The sequence below is a fragment of the Arvicola amphibius genome, chromosome 1 (genome assembly GCF_903992535.2).
Source record: "Arvicola amphibius chromosome 1, mArvAmp1.2, whole genome shotgun sequence".
NCBI lineage: Eukaryota > Metazoa > Chordata > Mammalia > Rodentia > Cricetidae > Arvicola > Arvicola amphibius.
In genome coordinates this window covers 62,199,318-62,218,309 of record NC_052047.1, presented here as the reverse complement: position 1 = coordinate 62,218,309, position 18,992 = coordinate 62,199,318, and the positions used below count along the sequence as shown (strand labels likewise).

Below are 18,992 nucleotides of genomic sequence, written 5' to 3'. Positions count from 1 at the left end.
AAATTGTACCAAATAATGAAAAGCATTTATGCATGGAAAAAAATCCTCTTGAGAAATTAAGCAAAATATAACACTGATTTCACAGTATTGGTGTTTTGATTTTAGTTTAGTTTGTTTTGTTGGTTTGGTTTGGTTCGGTTTTATTTGGTTGGTCTTTTGTTTTGTGATTTGGGAGTTTTTACAATGCTTTATCAATATGTACCATTTTACGACAGAAAAACATAAATGGACACAGAAAACACTAAAGGATCTGTGTGGGAAGGCACTTGGAAAGAAACACAGGCATGTCCACTGTCAGACACTGAGCACTGATTCAGTATTGGCAGTATATGTTAGGGGTACAGGAATGAGAGATGAAGTCTAAACACTCCATCACTTCACAGACCCTCTCTCACCTAAGGTAAGAATTCCAGCTATTGTCATGCTGACTCAATCAGCAAGTCATCTCTCAAGCTTCGGCAGGTGTGGGTTACCTTCCCCGCAGATTTTCCCATCAGCCATGTGTGCTGCAGCGCCTCACCTATCTACGTAAGTGTAGGCCCACATTCCTCTCCATGAGTACAGAAGAGGCCTGCACCCGTCTCCCCCAGGATCCCATATCCCGCTAGTGTCGCCGGCCCTGCATCCCTCTCTGTCAGTGCATCCTCCGGCTTGTGCATGGAGCTAGGTAGGAGCCAGTTCTATCTCCTGGAGCAATCTGGTGAGCAATAGCTGGGCTGAGGTTTACTGATGGGAAACACACGGGTGAGCAGATGGACTCTGAGAGCCTTAACCTGGCAGCAACGATGGGGGTCACACTATGGGCTTCTCTGTAGTCTAGGTAAGAGCAAAGAAGTACAAAAAGTCAGAATCAAGGAGAGCCCAGTATTCTGAGCAGGCCATCTGGACAGATGGGGTTTCCATGGATTGCAGGAAGAGGTACCTGATTAGGGGTGAAGGTGAGGAGTTCAGTTATAAGTCAGGCACAGTGCTGTGTGCCTGTAATCCCAGCATGTGGAAGATTGAAGCAGAAATATTTCAATGAGTTCAAGGCCACTCTGGGCTATTTAGCAAAGACCACATCATCCAGAGCAACAGAGCAATACCCCCTTCTCAAAGCCACTTCTAAAAGTTCAATTCGATACCTACAGTAAAACTATGCGCTCAGTCCTCTAACTCAACTCACTCAGGAACAGCAAACCCAGCTTAAATAAATATTCAGAGTATTACGTAATTCTCTTTCCTGGCCATAAAGTAGTGAGCCAGACAATGACAAAAAAGAGTTCGGGTACCTTATGATCCCACACTGATAGCCACGTAACCACGGCAAAGATCCACATAGAGTTAGTTTATCATCGTGACCATTTTGCAACACGCATCATTCTGAATATAGCTCATCAGTTTAAAACATGGCATCCGCGGTGTTAGCTCGTAAGATGCAAAATGCTGGTGATGTCACCGCAGATCCACTTCATGAATATGCGGCACTTAATAGCCAACAAAACCCACTGTGAACAGAGAGGCTTGTCAGTAATCCAGCATGGCAATGCAACCGCCAAAATGTGAAAAGGGATTTATCCCCATATTTCCAGCCTGGATGTAAGAAGAAAATGATTCTCAATTCAAAAATCAGAAACAAGGGTGATTAATTTGACATCATATACACACATATATAACTATATGTATATATATATACATATATATATATATAATAAAATGAATGCCCAAATATTAGTATTTGCTTTCAGTGGGATGGAAGTCCACTGTTACAAGGTACGGCTATGAAGCACTGTACACACTGGACCATTTGGTCCTCTGGTCTTCCTCCCTCACAGGATGCATTCCTGTGATACCGGGACTTTATGACTCCTTCACTCTGCTCTGTCTGATCATGTGACTTCTCCTTGATACAAAGCCATGTGACTTCAGCTGGCGAGGTAAACATAAGTCCGTAGCGGATATCAAGAGCCTGACGTGCCCAATAGAAGAATGGACGTATGTTTACAGAGCAGTGTTCATAGAGGTCATGTGAAAATCAGACGGAAAGTTACTGGGTCCGGGAATCAGCACATGGTCCTTACTAAGACCCTCACGTTCCATTTCTAGTCTAGCACATGATTAGAACGGAAAACAAGCTGAACACCTGTGGCTCTCTAGAAAGACAACATTGTGTTCTATGCGTGTGCTTTTCTGGTGACAACAACCCTTAAAGCGCACATTTTCGAAACACCAGTGATTGGCTAGGACAAATCGTGAATGCATTCATGCCCTGCCTTCCGAAAGTCACGGTGATTGGCTAGGACAAATCGTGAATGCATTCACGCCCTGCCTTCCGAAAGTCACGGTGATTGGCTAGGACAAATCATGAATGCATTCGTGCCCTGCCTTCCGAAAGTCACGGTGCTGGGAACTCAACTAAGAAAACCTTCTTGGGACGCTAGGATTCATTTTCGTGCATCCAGTCCCTCTTCAGAACTGTGACTTCCTGCTGAGATGGGGATGGAAGAGATGAGTGTGGTGGGTGCTAGGTGGGAGATTCCTAGCCCTGAGCAGACAGGAGGGCAGCTGCAGAGTTCCAAGGCACAGAGTTTGGAGTAAAGGGAGGTACCTCCCGGTGGTGGGGAGAGTGCTGTAATAACCAGAGTCCAGGAGTAATGGGCTTTCTTGAGAATAAAAAGCAAAACTAAAAGCACCCTATCCTTAGAGGATCTGTACTGCCACTTTGCTTGGGCAGCGTATTTCTTTTTTTTTAATATTTATTTCTTTATTTATTTTGTATACAATATTCTGTCTGTGTGTATGCCTCCAGGCCAGAAGAGGGCACCAGACCCCATTACAGATGGATGTGAGCCACCATGTGGTTGCTGGGAATTGAACTCAGGACCTTTGGAAGACCAGGCAATGCTCTTAACCTCTGAGCCATCTCTCCAGCCCAGGCAGCGTATTTCTTAACTGCATTCTAAATCATAGCTTTATACCCACAGATAAGTGTGGCTCTTGCCCCTCACCAAAGAAGCATCTCTTACAGCGAATAAAGGCCATTTGTTACAGAATACCACAACTGGTCGTACTGCAGAGACCAACTGATCATGGGGTATTCAGTCCCAGCAGACACCTCTACAGTACAGCTCCCGCATCTATGGCTCCAGGAACATCATGGAAGATGGGGTGGGAAGACTGGACAAGCCAGAGGACCAGAGGTATGATGTCTGGTCTGAGATTTTTGTCTCCCAGAACAACAAGCAAGCTGAACCCATGATACCTCAATGAGTAACAATGACGTATCAATACATATGCTCACTAGGGAGAGGAACATATCCTGGAGTCCCACCTCTAGACAAAGGACGACAGACAAGTAATGACTGCCAAAGAGGGAGATAGAATCTCTTCCAGCTATGACCGCCCTAATTGGTTCTCCAAAGTGCTCAGCCCTGAAATCATATAAACGCAAACAATACTAAATAGACTCAGCTGGTTGTTTCTGTATATTTACGCATTGTACACATACATATATATACATATAAACAATAATAAAGAAAAAGAAACCATCAGTTTGAGCGGAAGTGAGTGGGACATGGGAGATGCTAGAGAGAGAGCCATGAACAAGGATGGAGGATGGAGAGGGGAGGGGTTGAGTGATGTATTTATTTACTTACTTATTTATTTATTTATTGTGTATACAGTATTCTGCCTACATTCATGCTTGCAGGCCAGAAGGCACCAGATCTCATTACAGATGGCTGTAAACTACCATGTGGTTGGTGGGAATTGAACTCTGAACCTTTAGATAATCAGGCAGTGCTCTTAACAACTGAGCCATCTCTCCAGCCCAAAGTGATGTAATTTTATTTTAATTTTAAAAGTAATAAATAAGAGACTCATCCTGCCAGACTCTGAAACAAAACCCAAAGATCAAAAAAGGTGCCCAGATGCCGAGCAGTGGTGGCACACGCCTTTAATCCCAGCACTCAGGAGGCAGAGGCAGGCGGATCTCTGTGAGTTTAAGGCCAGCCTGGTCTACAAGAGCTAGTTCCAGGACAGGCTCCAAAGCTACAGAGAAACCCTGTCTGGAAAAACAAAAACAAAAACAAAGTGGCCAGTCAGCTATTTTCCCACTAGAACAGAACTCAACACTGTCATAGGAATGTGACAAAGGACCATATGACAGCAGAAGCTACAATGTCTCGAGTTAAAATTTCATCACCTAGAGTGCTACAGAAGCCATGGAAACATTCTAAGGTAATAAGCACTTGCTGGTGCTGTGGCGCCAGCTGTCTTCAGAACTTTCCATGTGGCATCCACAGTGCACCAGCTGCAGGCGCCAGCTTGCAAAGGGATTCCTACAGCTATGGGGAGACAGGCCGTATCTCTGGATGCTGGCTGCATTGACCAGCTTAACACAGTGAGGTTTTCGGGATCAGCAGAGTCGTGGGGCATCTTCTTGGAACACCAAACACGGGACAAATGCACAAGAGAGTTCAGGAGAGGTGTGGAAATTTAGAAAAAATAAAAAAATCTAAAGTGGAAGGATGCAAAATCTTAAAACTTCGCTGGATAGAAAGCAGTCAAGAGACAGGATCCATGAACTTGAAGACAGTTCAATAGCAATGTTTATAAAACTAAAGCAGAGTAAGAAACACACACTCTCTCTCTCATTCTCTCTCTCTCTCTCTCTCTCTCTCTCTCACACACACACACACACACACACACACACACACACACTCGCAGTATCTACACAATGTTTCTCAGTGGTCTGATCCACATGTCACACCTGCTACAAGGAGGAGAAAAGAGATAAAAGTGGATGTGAAACTCATCCAAAATTGGCCCAAATTTGATTTAAAACACCAATCTACAACCTAAGAAGTTCCCCAAGCCATACATGACAAAAGCAAAAAAAAAAAAAAAAAATCAATCACATCTCCACACATTACATACAAAGGGATAAAAGCCAGTGTTGACAACAACATCTGGAAACAGATGGGGTGGGGAAATGTGCTCTCCAGAGAACAGGGCAGTTGGAATAGCAGGGGCCTTCTCTTCAGAAAGAACAAAGAATGGGTTCTTTTCTCATTTAGTTTACTTTTCTCATTTATTTTATTTATGTATTTATGTATGTAGGTGTTTTTCCTGCCTGTGTATCTGTGCACCACATGTGTGTCTAGTTCAACAGAGGCCAGAAGAGAGCATTGGATTCCCCAGAAACAGAGTCAACAGACTGTTGTGAGCTGACAGGTAAGAGCTGAGATTTGAACCTGGGTCCTCTGCAAGAGCAGTCAGTGCTCCCAAGCCCTGAACCACATCTCCAGTCACAGATGGAGTCTTTAGTGTATCTTTAAAGTGCTAAAAGAAATTTGTCAGCTTTGTATCTATATCCAATCACAATACTTTTTGCAAACAAAACTGAAGTGTCTGGACTGGCAGGGACCCCGCACTCTTGAACTCATAGGGGCTGCTTTTAAACTGTGCAGGACGAACCCAGTCAAGACCCCAGCATGGCTAGGGGTTGTGGACATTGAGACCCACATTACTGGGCCCCACTTTTTCTGTGGTTGCTGGGGATCCAAACTGCCTGGCAGGTGCATTACCAACCAATCCACTGCTCAGCCCCGAATATGAGTTTTGTAATACACGAGCCTGTAAAAAGTTAAGGTTGCCAGTTAAAAGCTTTCAGTCTGGCCGGGCTGTGGTGGCACACGCCTTTAATCCCAGCCCTTGGGAGGCAGAGGCAGGCGGATCTCTGAGTTCGAGGCCAGCCTGGTCTACAAGAGCTAGCTCCAGGACAGGCTCTAGAAACTACAGGGAAACCCTGTCTCGAAAAACCAAAAAAAAAAAAAAAAAAAGAAAAAAGAAAAAGAAAAAGAAACCTTTCAGTCTGCAGACTTCTATTTGAGCCTGGCAAGCATTACAAAATAGAGGGGGAGGGGAGAGATGGTAGCTAGAGAAACGCCTCAGCAGGGTTTCTTTCTAACCCTAACCCTAAGTTGGGTAGCTCACAGCCATTTGTAACTCAAGTTCCCTGGGATCCAATGCCTTTTTCTTATTTCCATGAGCACAATATTCACACAGTACACAAACATACGTGAGGACAGCCACTCATCACATAAAGGGGTTTGGGTAGGTTGGTTTCTTTTTTTAATGAAAAATGAAAGAGGGAATTGATAGCCTGCAAGATGCTCGTGGGTATGGGTTTTGGTGCAGACCGTAATTCCAAGTCATCTCATGTTATCTGAGAACCCCTCCGCTTTACAGGCTTCAACCATGAATTTAGAGCAGAGTCCTAGCCTTGTTTCTTACAGATAGATGCATCCAGAAAGATGGAGCCCAGGAGGGTCTGCTGTAAGAGTCACTGAGAGGCAGATGCGAAGGCAAGGACAGTTTCCAGCTACACAGCCTGATTGGCTGGGGGGGGGGGGACGGTCTTGCTCAGTGACCGTGGGTGGGGGGAGATAATGGCGAATGGCTGTTTCCATTCCCTCCTTATCCTTTCACCGCACAGGAAGTAAAGGAGCTGCTAAAACAGTGCTCTTGTGAGATTGACAGCCACAATTGGAGATGTACTTCAAGAAAGACGGGAGAAACAAAACAGCAAAGCAAATCTCTTTCAAATGCAAATGCACAGACAGCAAACTCTAGGCTCAAGCCTGGAAGGTGTGCTCTGGAAAACTCCCCCCCCCCCCATTCTCCTGAAGACTGTCGAGTAATTATACTCCGGAGAGGACGTTTAAGAAGCTGTGCCGGAGCTTATTAAATACGGCACGAAGCAACTTTCCGATTTTGCTTGAAAAGTGTGCTTTAAAATAATTGCGTTCTTAATGGAAATTATAAATATCTTGCACCACGAGAGTGATCAGCAGAGGACTTGCTGGGTTTAATAATCTGCCGGCGACTGCAAGCTTTCTGGCATTTTCTAACAGACTAGAAGACATGTAAAGCCCCTGTAGATGTCTTCGTGTAAATGCGTGCATCATAACCGGGTGCCAAAAGAACGGTGTCAGTTAGGTATGGTGACACACACCGGGAATCCCAGCACTCAAAGGGCTAAGGCAGAAGGATTGTGAGTTTGAGACCAACCTGGACTATGTAGGGAGTTCCAGTCCAACCTGGGCTTATTTAAAACCCTGCCTCAAAAACAGAAGGAGGAAGGGTGGAGGGGAGGAAGGGAGAAGGGAGGAAGGCGCCTGTTACAAGTGTGAACATTTCTGCACAGGTTCACCTCGGTTGTCAACATGGCTGTGTCTGGAATCAACTAAGAGACAAGACACTGGGCACACCAGTGAGGGACCTTCTCAGCTGGGATAACTGAAGGGTGGGTGGCACCGTCCTGGGACAGCCTGGATGACAGGAGACCCGAAAGCATAGTGCTTTCTACTTGCCTGCCTCCATCTTTCTAGCAAGTTCATCTACCCTGCTGCTATTGCCTCTCTCATTCTGCTCTGGATTCAGAACCCAGCTTCTCTGGGCTTGTAGGCTGAAGATGAGTGGCTTTCAGGGAATCCTCCAGGTTTTCAACACCAGGCTGATCTGCTGAGATACCCAGCCTTGTAGTGGAGTTCTTGGCCTCTCCAGTGCGCAGATGGCTCTTGCTAGACAAACTATATTGTGTGCGCCAACCTAATAACCTCACCTTCTCTTTAAGTGTCTGGGGTGTGTGCGAGTGTGCATTCATTTGCGTTCATGGAGGCCAGAAGAGGGTTTTGGATCCTTTGGAGGTGTAATTACAATTGTGTGTGGGATGGTGGCTTGTTATATGGGTCCTTGGTCTGAACTCTGGTCGTCATGATTATGTAGGAAGTGCTCCTAACAGCTAAGCCCTCACTCCAGTTCCTCTTAGTCTACCTTCGTTCTGTCAGTCAGTTCCTCTAGGGAACCCTGACTAATATCACTCAAAAAAGATGGCACACATGACCCTCCTCCACATCTTTTGGATTTTAATGTCCTTGGTCTTTAGTTTCTTCCCATCAGCCCACTGCGCAGTCTGCAGCCAGCATGAAAGCCTAGCAACAGTTCCCGGATTGAAACTATGGTATTGCCTCTTCTACCATCAGAGCCAGCCGTGTGGGTGTGCAGCCTGCACATCAACCATGACTTGGCTTCCCACTCCATGGATGCTCTTGCCTTGGAAAGTTTCCTTGGAAAACATTACCACAGCTCATGCTCAGAAGCCACCTGGGGTTGCAGTGGATCCCCGTGGGAATATGGGCAGGTATGATGCCTCAAATACAGAATTCTGGGGCTCCTCACAATATGTGCAGGTTTGGAAAAAGCCAGAAGGGCCCAACAGATGAGCGGGACTTTCCTGCACATGGGTAATGGAGAGTGTCATTGCTAAAAGGTGCCTTCCAATGTAAGCACTGAACAAAAGTGTGTGTGTTAGTAGGCATGGAGTGGCCAAGGAACCTTGTAACATCTTTTCTTGTGTCTGTCTGTGGGTCTAGATCCCCATATCCTCATAGGCATGGATGTTTGGTCACAAGGGAATGGCACTATTTAGGAGGATTAGGAGATGTGGTCTTTGGGGGAGAAGTGTATCATTGGGGATGGGTTCAGAAGCCCAAACAAGGCGCAGAGACTCTCCCTGCTGCCTGAGAATCTGGATACAGAACTCTCAGTTATTTCCCCAGCACCATGGCTGCCTCTACGTGCCATGCTCCCTGACGTGATGACAAAGGACTAAATCTCTGAACCTGTAAGCAAGTCCCAATTAAATTCTTCCTTCTAAGAGTTGCCGTGGTCATGGTACCTCTTCGTAGTCATAGAACACTTACTAAGACAATACCAGTGTCCACATCTGAGCTTTGTATTCTCTCTCTCTCTCTCTCTCTCTCTCTCTCTCTCTCTCTCTCTCTCACACACACACACACACACACACACACATACACACACACACACACACACACACACACACACACACATTTCTTTGTACCTATCTCGCTCTCGCTTTATCTAGCTTTCTATTCGCAGAAGTCTCTGTCTTGGTTAACTTTCTACAGCTGTGATAAAACACCACGACTTTAAAGTAAAGTGTTTCGTTTGACTCGTGGTCTCAGAGGGTTAGAACCCATGATGGCAGAGGAAAAGAACAACTGAGAGCTCATATCTTGATCCACACTCACAAGGCGGAGAGTGAGCACATCAGGAACCATGGGAGTCTTTGGAAACCTGAAAGCCCACCTCCAATGTCACACCTCCTCCAACAAGGCCACACCTCCTAATCCTTTCCAAACTGGGGGATCCTCCCCAATTCTACCAACTGGGAGCAAGGACTCAAACACAAACCTATGGCACCACAGTCTGCATCCATTTATAACTGAAAAAGGAAGTTCTATTGCAGAAAGCCCTAGGGAGTAATGTCCATAAACACAAGGGGAAGTGCCAAGCAATTGTACAGGTAGCTCTTGAACTTAGCAAAATGACTTCTGTAGGTATAACACAAGTGTGGAGGGTTTGGGAAGAGACATCAGTGGGGAAGAGTGGTCCAGGTAAAGAGACACAAGTAAGACAGTGACACAGTTTTTTCACCTGCGGAGGTGTGGCTAATATCTATACCCCAGGTCTCAATATGCTGTCAGTCTGTCTTATACTCCATTCCAAACGTCAGAGACTACCTGTGATGCTAATTAAATATAATTTTTTCACTCCCTGGATATCACCTTTATATTTGGATATCACCCAAATATTTTAATGATACAGATTGATTGTGTAGGATGAAGGCTTATTGTGACATTTCCAAACTTGTAGATAACGCTCTTCGATAGCATCCATCCCTTGGTTAGTATCTCTTCCCCATCCACTTCCTCTGGGCCCTTCCTGATCCTTTTTCTATTTTCAAGTCTTTTTCCCCCCTCTAGATTCTACATTTGTAACCAAGAGAAATTAGTCTAAGTCCAACTTATGTGACATGATTAATAATACATTTCATCCATTTTCCTGCAAAGGGATTTATTCTTCTTTATGGCTTACTAATGCTTTCCTGTGCATGCACAGCGCACTGGACTCTGCGTCTATTTACTGACATCACGCCTTGGCTGTCATAGCAGTGCAGGGAAAAACACGAGCAGGTGTCTGCTGTGCCCTGACTTGACCCCTGCAGGCATCTACCTAGGACTTGCGTCTGGGTCACATGGCACTCCTATTTTTAGTTTTTATGAAACTACGTACTGACTTCTGTAGCGGCTAGACTGATTGACATTCTTACCAGCACTGTATAAGGGTTTCTTATTTCCCACATTCTGCAGCACTTGCTGGGGTTTTTTGTTTTGGTTTTGGTTTTTGGCAGCGCTGGGGAGTGAACCCAGAACCTTGTGCATGCTAGGCAATTGCTCTAACCCTGAGCTACATTCCCAACCCCGCTTCTAGTTGTCTGCAGGGAAGCCTTTCTGACTGGGGCTGCCTGGAATTTCCATGCAGTCTTTATTTGCATTTCCCTGACAACTTTAGAGGCTAAACCTTATTTTTCATGTGCTTATTGGCAATTTTGTACTTGGTTTGAAAAGTATCTGTTTGCGCTCATCTGCTCCTTTGTTGATTGTTTTCCAGGGTTTCTTGATGTTCAGCTTGTAGTTCTTTTTTTAACAGAACATTTTGTTACATCAGTTTCGCATCATCCGAACAGACACCTAACGGTATTGGCCACTTCCCAGCTGGCAGGAGGATTTTCCAATAGTTCACAAGGTTTTTGCTGAAACATTTTTTTCTTCCTAGACTTAGTTCCTTTTCAGCCTAAGAATTAGCTCCTGTATCTGGGCACCTTGCAGTTATTCTTCCAGTAGCATGTGTGTGCAGTAGTGTGTAGTGACGTGTATATGGAAGTGCATATGGCTGGGCGGTGGTGGTGTACGCCTTTAATTTCAGCACTGGGGAGGCAGAAGCAGGTGGATCTCTGAGTTCAACCAGTCTACAAGAGCTAGTTCCAGCTAGGGCTGTGATACAAAGAAATCCTGTCTCGAAAGAAACAAGAAGGAGCAGCAGCAGGAGGAGGAGGATGAGGAGGAGGAGGAGGAGGAGGAGGAAGAGGAGAAAGAGGAGGAAGAGGAGAAGGAGGAGGAGGAAGAGGAGGAGGAAAAGGAGGAGGAAGAGGAGAAAGATAAGGAAGAGGAGGAGGAGGAAGAGGAGAAAGAGGAGGAGGAAGAGGAGAAAGATGAGGAAGAATAGGAGGAAGAGGAGAAAGAGGAGGATGAGAAATAAGAGGAGGAGGAGGAGGAGGAAGAGGAGAAAGAGGAGGAAGAGGAGGAGGAAGAGGAGGAAGAAGAGGAAGAGAAGGAGGAAGAGGAGGAGGAAAAGGAGGAGGAAGAGGAGAAGGAGGAGGAGGAAGAAGAGGAGGAAAAGGAGGAGGAAGAGGAGAAAGAGGAGGAAGAGGAGGAGGAGGAAGAGGAGGAGGAGGAGGAGAAAGAGAAGGAGGAAGAGGAGAAAGAGGAGGAAGAGGAGGAGGAAGAGGAGGAAGAAGAGGAGAAAGAGGAGGAAGAAAAGGAGGAAGAGGAGAAAGAGGAAGAGGAGGAGGGGGGGAGGAAGAGAAAGAGGAGAAGGTATATGCAATAGTATGTACATATTGTAACATGTATGTGCAGAAGCGTGGGCATGAGTGCCAGGGTGCATGTGTGGTTGTGGCAGAACAACCTTGGTTGTCGGTCCCTATTTGAGACCAGGTCCTTGTTTTTCCGCCCTGATGACCTGCAAGCTTCTGGAAGTTCTTCCATTTCTGCCTTTCATTTCACCATTGAAGCACTGAATTTACAGTCACAAGCCTTTCCTCCAGGCTTTGCACGGGGGGACTTGGGGTCCTCACACTTGTCCACAAGCACTTACCCACTCTCAAGTTTCTCTTCTTGTTTTCAAATACCTGGTTCTGTTTTAACCATGCCCAGCTTTTTGTTTCTCATCTCTTTGATGTAATATCTATACTGTTATTTTGGAGATTTGATCAAGAACATCAGGATTTTTGTGTGTTCACAAGCTCCTGCTTAGAGTTTCACTGTAGTGGAGCAGCAGGCTGCGTCCCGCCACCCCGCTAACTTTACCCCAAATAATTACACGAAAACTGTATTCTTTTAAAACACGGCCTGGCCCATAGTTTCAGCCTCTTATTGGCTAATTCTCACATCTTTCTTTAACCCATATTTAGTAATCTGTGTAGCACCACGAGGTGTGGCTTACCAGGAGAGATCTTAACCTGCGTCCATCTCGGAGAGGAGAAGCATGGAGACTCACTATGGCGACTGCCTGAAGCGTCTCCCCCACTCTACTTCCTTGTTCCCACAATTCTGTTCTGTCTACTCCACCTACCTAATTTTCTGTCTCTTAAAGGGCCAAGGCAGTTTTCTTTATTAATTAACCAATGAAAGAAACATAGACAGATAACTCTCCTCCATCATTTCACACACTACCAGTCCTACAAGACCAGGGCTCTTCACCACACTCACAGCAATGCTGAACTTGAATTCTTTATATTTTCCAGATATTTATTCTCTGTTAGATGAAAAGCTGCAAAATTATTGGGCTTGAAATTTTTTTTATTGCTTTTCTGGACATAGCTCCTGTTTGTTTCCATATTCTATTTACTAAAAACATCATTTCCCATGCTCTCCCTCTGTATCCAGGCCTTTGTCAGGGAGGTATGGTTCTTGACAGAGCGAGCAATGGGATCTTGCTTTTTAACCCAGCCATCCTGTACAAACAGTATCTTTGCATTTGGATAATTAAGACCATTTACACCCAGGTTTATAATTTTGTTGTTTGCCTAGTGCTTGATTCTTGTCTAATTCTCACTTGATTATCTATGGAATTAGTAAGATTTATTGGCTTCTATGCTCTTGCAATATTTACCTTCCTCTTGGGTGTATGTAGAATTCCTTTACATGCCTTCCTTAATGCGGGGTTAGTGATCATAAACTCCTTTAGCTTATGTCTCTCCTAGCAGGTCTTTACTTCTCCTTTAATTCTAAAAGGGAACTCTGCGGGTGCAGTACAGACTGTAGGCAGCTGCTTTCCAGGCCTCGAATTGCACCATCCTATGAGCTCCTGGCTCCTAGGTTTTGGTTGGAAACTTGGCTGCTTCTGATGGTTTTGCCCTTGTGAGAGGCTCCCCAGTTTTCTCTCACAACTTTCGATCTTCTGTGTTTGCGTTGTGCTTTTACAGTCTTAACCACAATGTGGAGTTCTTCTCTGGCCGCCTCTGTTTGGGGTTCTAAGTGGCCCCTACACTTGAATGTCTAGATCTTTCCCAAGATTTGGGGAATCTCCCACTGTTATTTCTCTCAGTAGGTTTTTTTATGTCATTAATTTTTGCCTCAGTACCTTTTTCTGCTCCCTAAATACCTAAATTTAGTCTTTAAACCCCATCCCACGGGTCTCATGCGCTCTGTTCATGCCTGCTGTCCTTGCTTCCTTGCTGTCTGAGTGTTAAAATGGATCCGCTGTGTCTTCAAACCCTGGGAATTTCCCTCCGCTTGGTCTTGGCTGTTGGCGAGACTCCTCACTCTTCTTTTTGGAATTACGAACTGTTTTGGTTTCCTTTCTGCTGCCGTGATCTCATTAGAAGAACTTAAGGGAGGAAGAGGCTTAATCCCGGTTTCAGGTTGATCGTTGTCCGTTTGTCCATCATTGACAGAAACCAGGGCAGGAACTCAAGCATGAACTTGAAGCAGAACCTGAATTGCAAGTCCACAGATTACTCAGGCTCATGTGTCACTGCCTTTCTGAAAAGGACCAAGGCCACCAGCCCAGGGAACGGTGCTACTCTCAGTGGGATGAGCCTCCTGTATCAGTTAATAACCAAGCCAATTCCTTACAGATGAGCCTATGGGCTGACCTGATCTGGGCAACCACCCAGTCGAGACTCCATTCTTTGATGACCGTACACTGTGTCAAGCTGTCAGCTAAGGCTAACTGGGACACTTAGCTTCTTATTTTCACGAAGCTTTTTATTTCTTTTTTGTTTCTCTTTGAAAGTCAACCCCTTTCCTCTCCCAAACTTCCCACTACATCTTGCGCTATCTTCCTGAATGTGTTAAGACATTTTGTGCTTTTTAAAATTTATTGATGTTGTGAATTCTTATCTGGTAGTATATCCCCTTCAGCATATTTGGAGTTGGTTGCAAGACAATCATAAATGCTTGGAGAAGCCACGCTGCCTTGCTCTTTAAGGTCTTCTGCATTTCTATGTTAGACACGTATATGTGGTGAAATTGATAGTTCTGCATTTTTATATGAGAGCCTTTGGGGGAAGCAGCTATCTCTTGATGTTATCTCCAGAGTCAGTGGATTGTTGAAAAGTGTTGAATACATTTCCAAACTGAGTCAATGGTTTTCTCCAAGGCTCTGCATGCACAACATGAAGCTTCAGCACATCCTCTCCGTGCACCGCCTCTCAGAGGAGCTGCCTTCTGGGTGTTTCCATTACTAAGCAGTGGAGAAGCTAGAAAGAGCTTCTTGCTTCTAATTGGTTGTCCCAGTTACCCCCAAAGTGTGTATTTTAAATGCTTCTGGAAGCACTAGGCTTGGTTCCCTTTACCCCCTTTTCAAACCCTGGTGGGCTATCTCCTTCATATTCAAAGAAAGACCCCTGTCACCTCTGAAAGGTTATACGGCTTTCGCTTGCCTGTTCTGACACATATTCATGAAGAAGTAAGTGTGATGCCTCTACTTCCTAAGCTGGCGGGTCCCCGTGGGAGAGGCCACAAGACAACAGAGCTTCCTGGGGGAGGCCGTTCATTTTCAAAATAACTGGAATCGCAGCTATGAGGGACACTGTTCACATCAGAGGAAAGTGGCTGTGTGCTTTTCTACAGTTTCCCAGCTCGCAAAGTCCAGACTCACGGGGGACCTGGTTTCTGGGTATGTCTGTGGGAAATTATATAGATTACAATAGTGGGGGGAGGAAGATCCACTGGCTGTGAGTGGCCCTGTTCCCTAAGCAGGGGATCCTGGGCTGCATGAGTGGAGAAAGTGAGCTGAGTCCTGCTGGCTGAGCAGGCAGGCACCCACTGCTGTCTTCTGACTGCGAATATCATGTGACCAGCTGCTTCAAGCTCCTGCCGCTGCCACCTCCCTGCCGAGATGTCCCGCGACCTGGAGCTAGGAAAAAAAAATCCTTCCTCCTGCAAGTTGTGCTTGAACATTTTATCACAGCAACTGTGTGTGTGTGTGGGGGGGGTGACAGCGGCCGTGTGCCAGAGTCTGGGCAAGGGATTTTAAGCACTGTTTACTGATTTAACTCAGTAAAGATGAACTGAGAGAGATAAGCAGGTTCTGGAGCACCAAGAGCCTTGAAAGCCTATTACAGTTCTAATCTTTACCTAATAGACTGGTGAGGGCCACTGAAGGGTGTTGAGCCAGGAACTGACATCACCGTACTTGTGAATTCGCTAAGCTAGCTGCTTTTGATCAAAGTTGTCCCCTAAAGTACAAATGTCCAGGGGAGTCCAATGATGTGTGATATCTGAACCAGAGTGTTGTTATGCTGGCTAGTTTTATGTCAGCTTGACACTGGCTAGAGTCATTTGGGAAGAGGGAACTGCAATTGAGAAAATGACCCCCACATAATGGCCTGTGGGCAACGCCGGGGAGCACCAGCTCAGAGATGGCAACGCCCACAGTGAGCTGCGATCTCCCACGGCAGCAGCTTCAATGAAGAAAATATACCACGGGGCCATAAGGGAAATGCAGGAAGTGCAACCGCATTAACATGAAGACCTTGTGAAGGACTAGAACGGGCCAGCACGAGGCAGAAGAAATACGACGATCTCACAGCTGACAAGGAGACATCGGGTAGGACTGCAGAGAACCTCTGCAAATGAAAGCAGGTTACCAGAAAAGAAGAGAGAAGCTGCCAAATGGCCCTTTGCAGGAGCAGAAAAACAACTAGGGGCTAAATGAATGCGGCAACCTCGGGTTGTTAGTGAGAGCACACACTTGAAGCCGCAATGACATTGCAGAGAGCATGGCAGCACACAGGCAGATATGGTGCTGGAATAGCCTCCTGCCTCTGACTCCTAAGTGCTTGGGCTACAAGTATGGCTCAGTCACTGTTCTATTGCTGTGAGGAGAATCTGTGACAAAGACAACTCTTCTAAAAGAAAGAATTTAACTGGAGGCTTGTTAATTTGAGGGCAGCCTGGTCTATACAGTAAGATCCAGTCAACTTGAACTGCTTGGCTGGTGGCTACCACACAGGGCAGCTGGCCTCTTTGGCCTTGCCAGCACTCTGGGTTACTGGCTCTTCCCCTTTGTCGATTGGATGTAACATGTAACTGCATGTTATTGAGGCTTCAAGTGTGTGCTCTCATTAACAACCTGAGGTTGCTTCATTCAATTAGCTCCTAGTTTGTAGTGTGGAGCTGCGGGGCAGGCCTGCTTTTCATCCCGCCCAGCTCCTGGCCACCGGCTAGCTTATGCCCTGAAATAACAACACACAAACTGAATTCATTTAAACACTGCCTGGCCCATTAGTTCCAGCCTCTTACATCTTGATTAACCCATATCTAATAATCTGTGTAGCACCACGAAGTGGTGCCTTACCCGGAAGATTCTAGTGTACGTCCATCTTGGACTGGAGCTTCATCGTGTCTCTCTCCCTGAGGAGAGGCATTGCATCTGTCTCACTTAGGAGAGGCGTGGCATCTGACTGAGCCATCTACCTCACTTCCTTCTTCCTGTTCTGTCTACTCCACCCACCTAAGGACTGGCCAAGGCAGTTTCTTTATTAAAACAGAAGACCCTCCCACATCACTAGTTGTTTTTCTGACCTGCAGGCAGCAGAAAGAGAGCCTGAGCCTGGTGTGGTCTTTGGAAACGTCAACATTCACTCCTAGTGACATACTTCCTGCCACAACGCCACACCTCCTAATCCTTCTAATCCTTTCAGGTAGTCCACAGATATATGAGCCTATGGGAACCATTCTTATTCAAACCACCACAAAGTATATGTCACCAAGCCTGGCATATGTCCCTCATAGCTTTCAAGCACTTTGACTGTCTAGCTCAATTTAAGATGTGCCCTACATGGATAAGGCACATATAATTACAAAAGCTTAGTGTTGATTGACAGTGGTGGTATTTGAATAGATTTGGTTAAACAGATTGATAAAGCCAGTGCCACTGTGGAAGCATAGAGAATCAGGCAATACTAACAGAAGATGATAAACCACGTAAACTAGTCTGTGTTGACTGAATCTGGTCTCCACGTCACGACGCTCCTGTGGAGACTGAGGAATGACTGTGCAAGACTTCCTGGAATTTGAGGGGATAAATCACTCTGCACAGTATCTGCTGGAATGTTACAAAACTGCACATGTGTCTGTTCTCCAGCCAGTCCAGCGGTTCTCCTTGAGTGCACATCACCAAAACATCCCTGCACGTGTGCATCAGGAGGAGCATGCAAAATTATGGCCCACAGAGTTGCTCATGAGAGCCAAAAACTAGGAACAGTGCAAATATTTAGAACCATGGAAGAAGGGGCAAGTGAATGATGGTATAGTCATGCAATGGAACATTATACAGCAACAAAAAGCAACTGACTCCTAGTATCCACAGTCTCTTGAGTGAATCATAGAGACTCAGCCTCAAGTAAGAGCAGCAAGCCACAAAAGAATGCCTAAAACATGTGACCATTTTTGTGATTCCCAGACCCAATACAAACTAAACACTGTTGTCTAGGGACAGGAATGTTTGGAAAGGGAACAGGGCGTGTTTTATTTTTTCTGTTTGGTGGTCAGTTCAGGAGTGATTTAATCTTTTGTTCAAGCAAGAAAGGTTACAGCTATCTGCTATTTGGAAGAACCAACAGGTCACGACAGCACTCGTGAAAGCTGCTTCCCTAGGGTAGTGGCAGAACTCAAGATGCAGCAGCTTGAGGAGTGCATACAGAGAGAGTGAAACATGGCAGAGAGAGGAGGAGAGGCTGTGGGCAATGCTAAGGATTGGGAAAGCTAGGGTTGGGTGAATCTCGGCAGGCACAGATTTCCATACGCAAGCAGCTCTTAAGCACTGGCCAGCACCGAGGAGGAGAGTGGCTTCCAATGATCTGGGGCATTTTGGCCAATGACCAAGAGAGGCTACAATGAGTACATACAATTTATCTCTAGGAATTCCATCTGAAGGAACTGTAGCACTCTCACTGGAGAACAGTGATTCAGGTCAGATGTGCTAGAGAACGGCCAGGTCAAACGAGTGGGCACAACATTAAGGGCTCCTTCCCTTCTGAGAGTGACTGTCAAATCTGAATGCAAATTCCAAGAGACTGAGAAGACACCAGATCTGGAAGTCCTCAGAGACTATGGGAGGTGGGGGCAATACTAAAAGTGAGAGTCTACCAACAGGAAGGTTTGCCCAACAGCCCTGGCAATCCCTCAAGGATAGCAAGGGCTACATTCAAGAACAAGCATAAAAAGAAGCAATACTGTCCTCACAGGATTTCAAGCCCCCTCCCCCATTCTCTGTGAGGATTCAGATGAAACATGACTGCTTGTCCTGTGGAGGTCACTGCTATGAAGGAAAACATTCCCCTGAAGTCTTCTGTTATCTCTGTAACTTTCCAGGTAAGTCATAGACTTATACGTGTAGTTACATACCATATTGTTTATCAATACAGGCTACTCTGTGAAAAGTATCAATCATACAAAAGGAAAGACAAACTTAAGCAACAGGAAACAGGAGATCCATAGTGTTACTAAAAATAAAGTAAGAAAGAAAAGAAAAGAAAAATTACCAATCGATGTGTTGAAGAAACTTCAAGGCAAATTTAGAGAATTGTAAGTCATTGAAAGAGATTGACTCAGCAATTCCAGAGCTGAAAACCCAACAGTTAATGCGAGGAACTTAATAGCTGCACTTAGCAGCAGAAAGAGAGACTTGAAGTGATTAAAATGAATAGGCCGGAAGAAAATGTTCAGACTAAAACAAAAAATGACTCAAGCCACAAAATTATGGTCAAAGCTATACAGGGTCTCCATGGATAGTCTTACACCACTTGATGTGTACTCTTGATGTGATTATGTGGGGGAAAAGTGTCAACATCA

The 18,992-nt window shown here is 45.5% G+C and overlaps 1 protein-coding gene across 2 annotated transcripts in view; it reads right to left on the bottom strand.

The window, feature by feature from the left end:
* Stk32b (serine/threonine kinase 32B) overlaps nucleotides 1–18,992 on the bottom strand; it is a 243,030-nt gene that overhangs the window by 213,886 nt on the left and 10,152 nt on the right. The gene's annotated exons all lie outside the window — the stretch shown is intronic.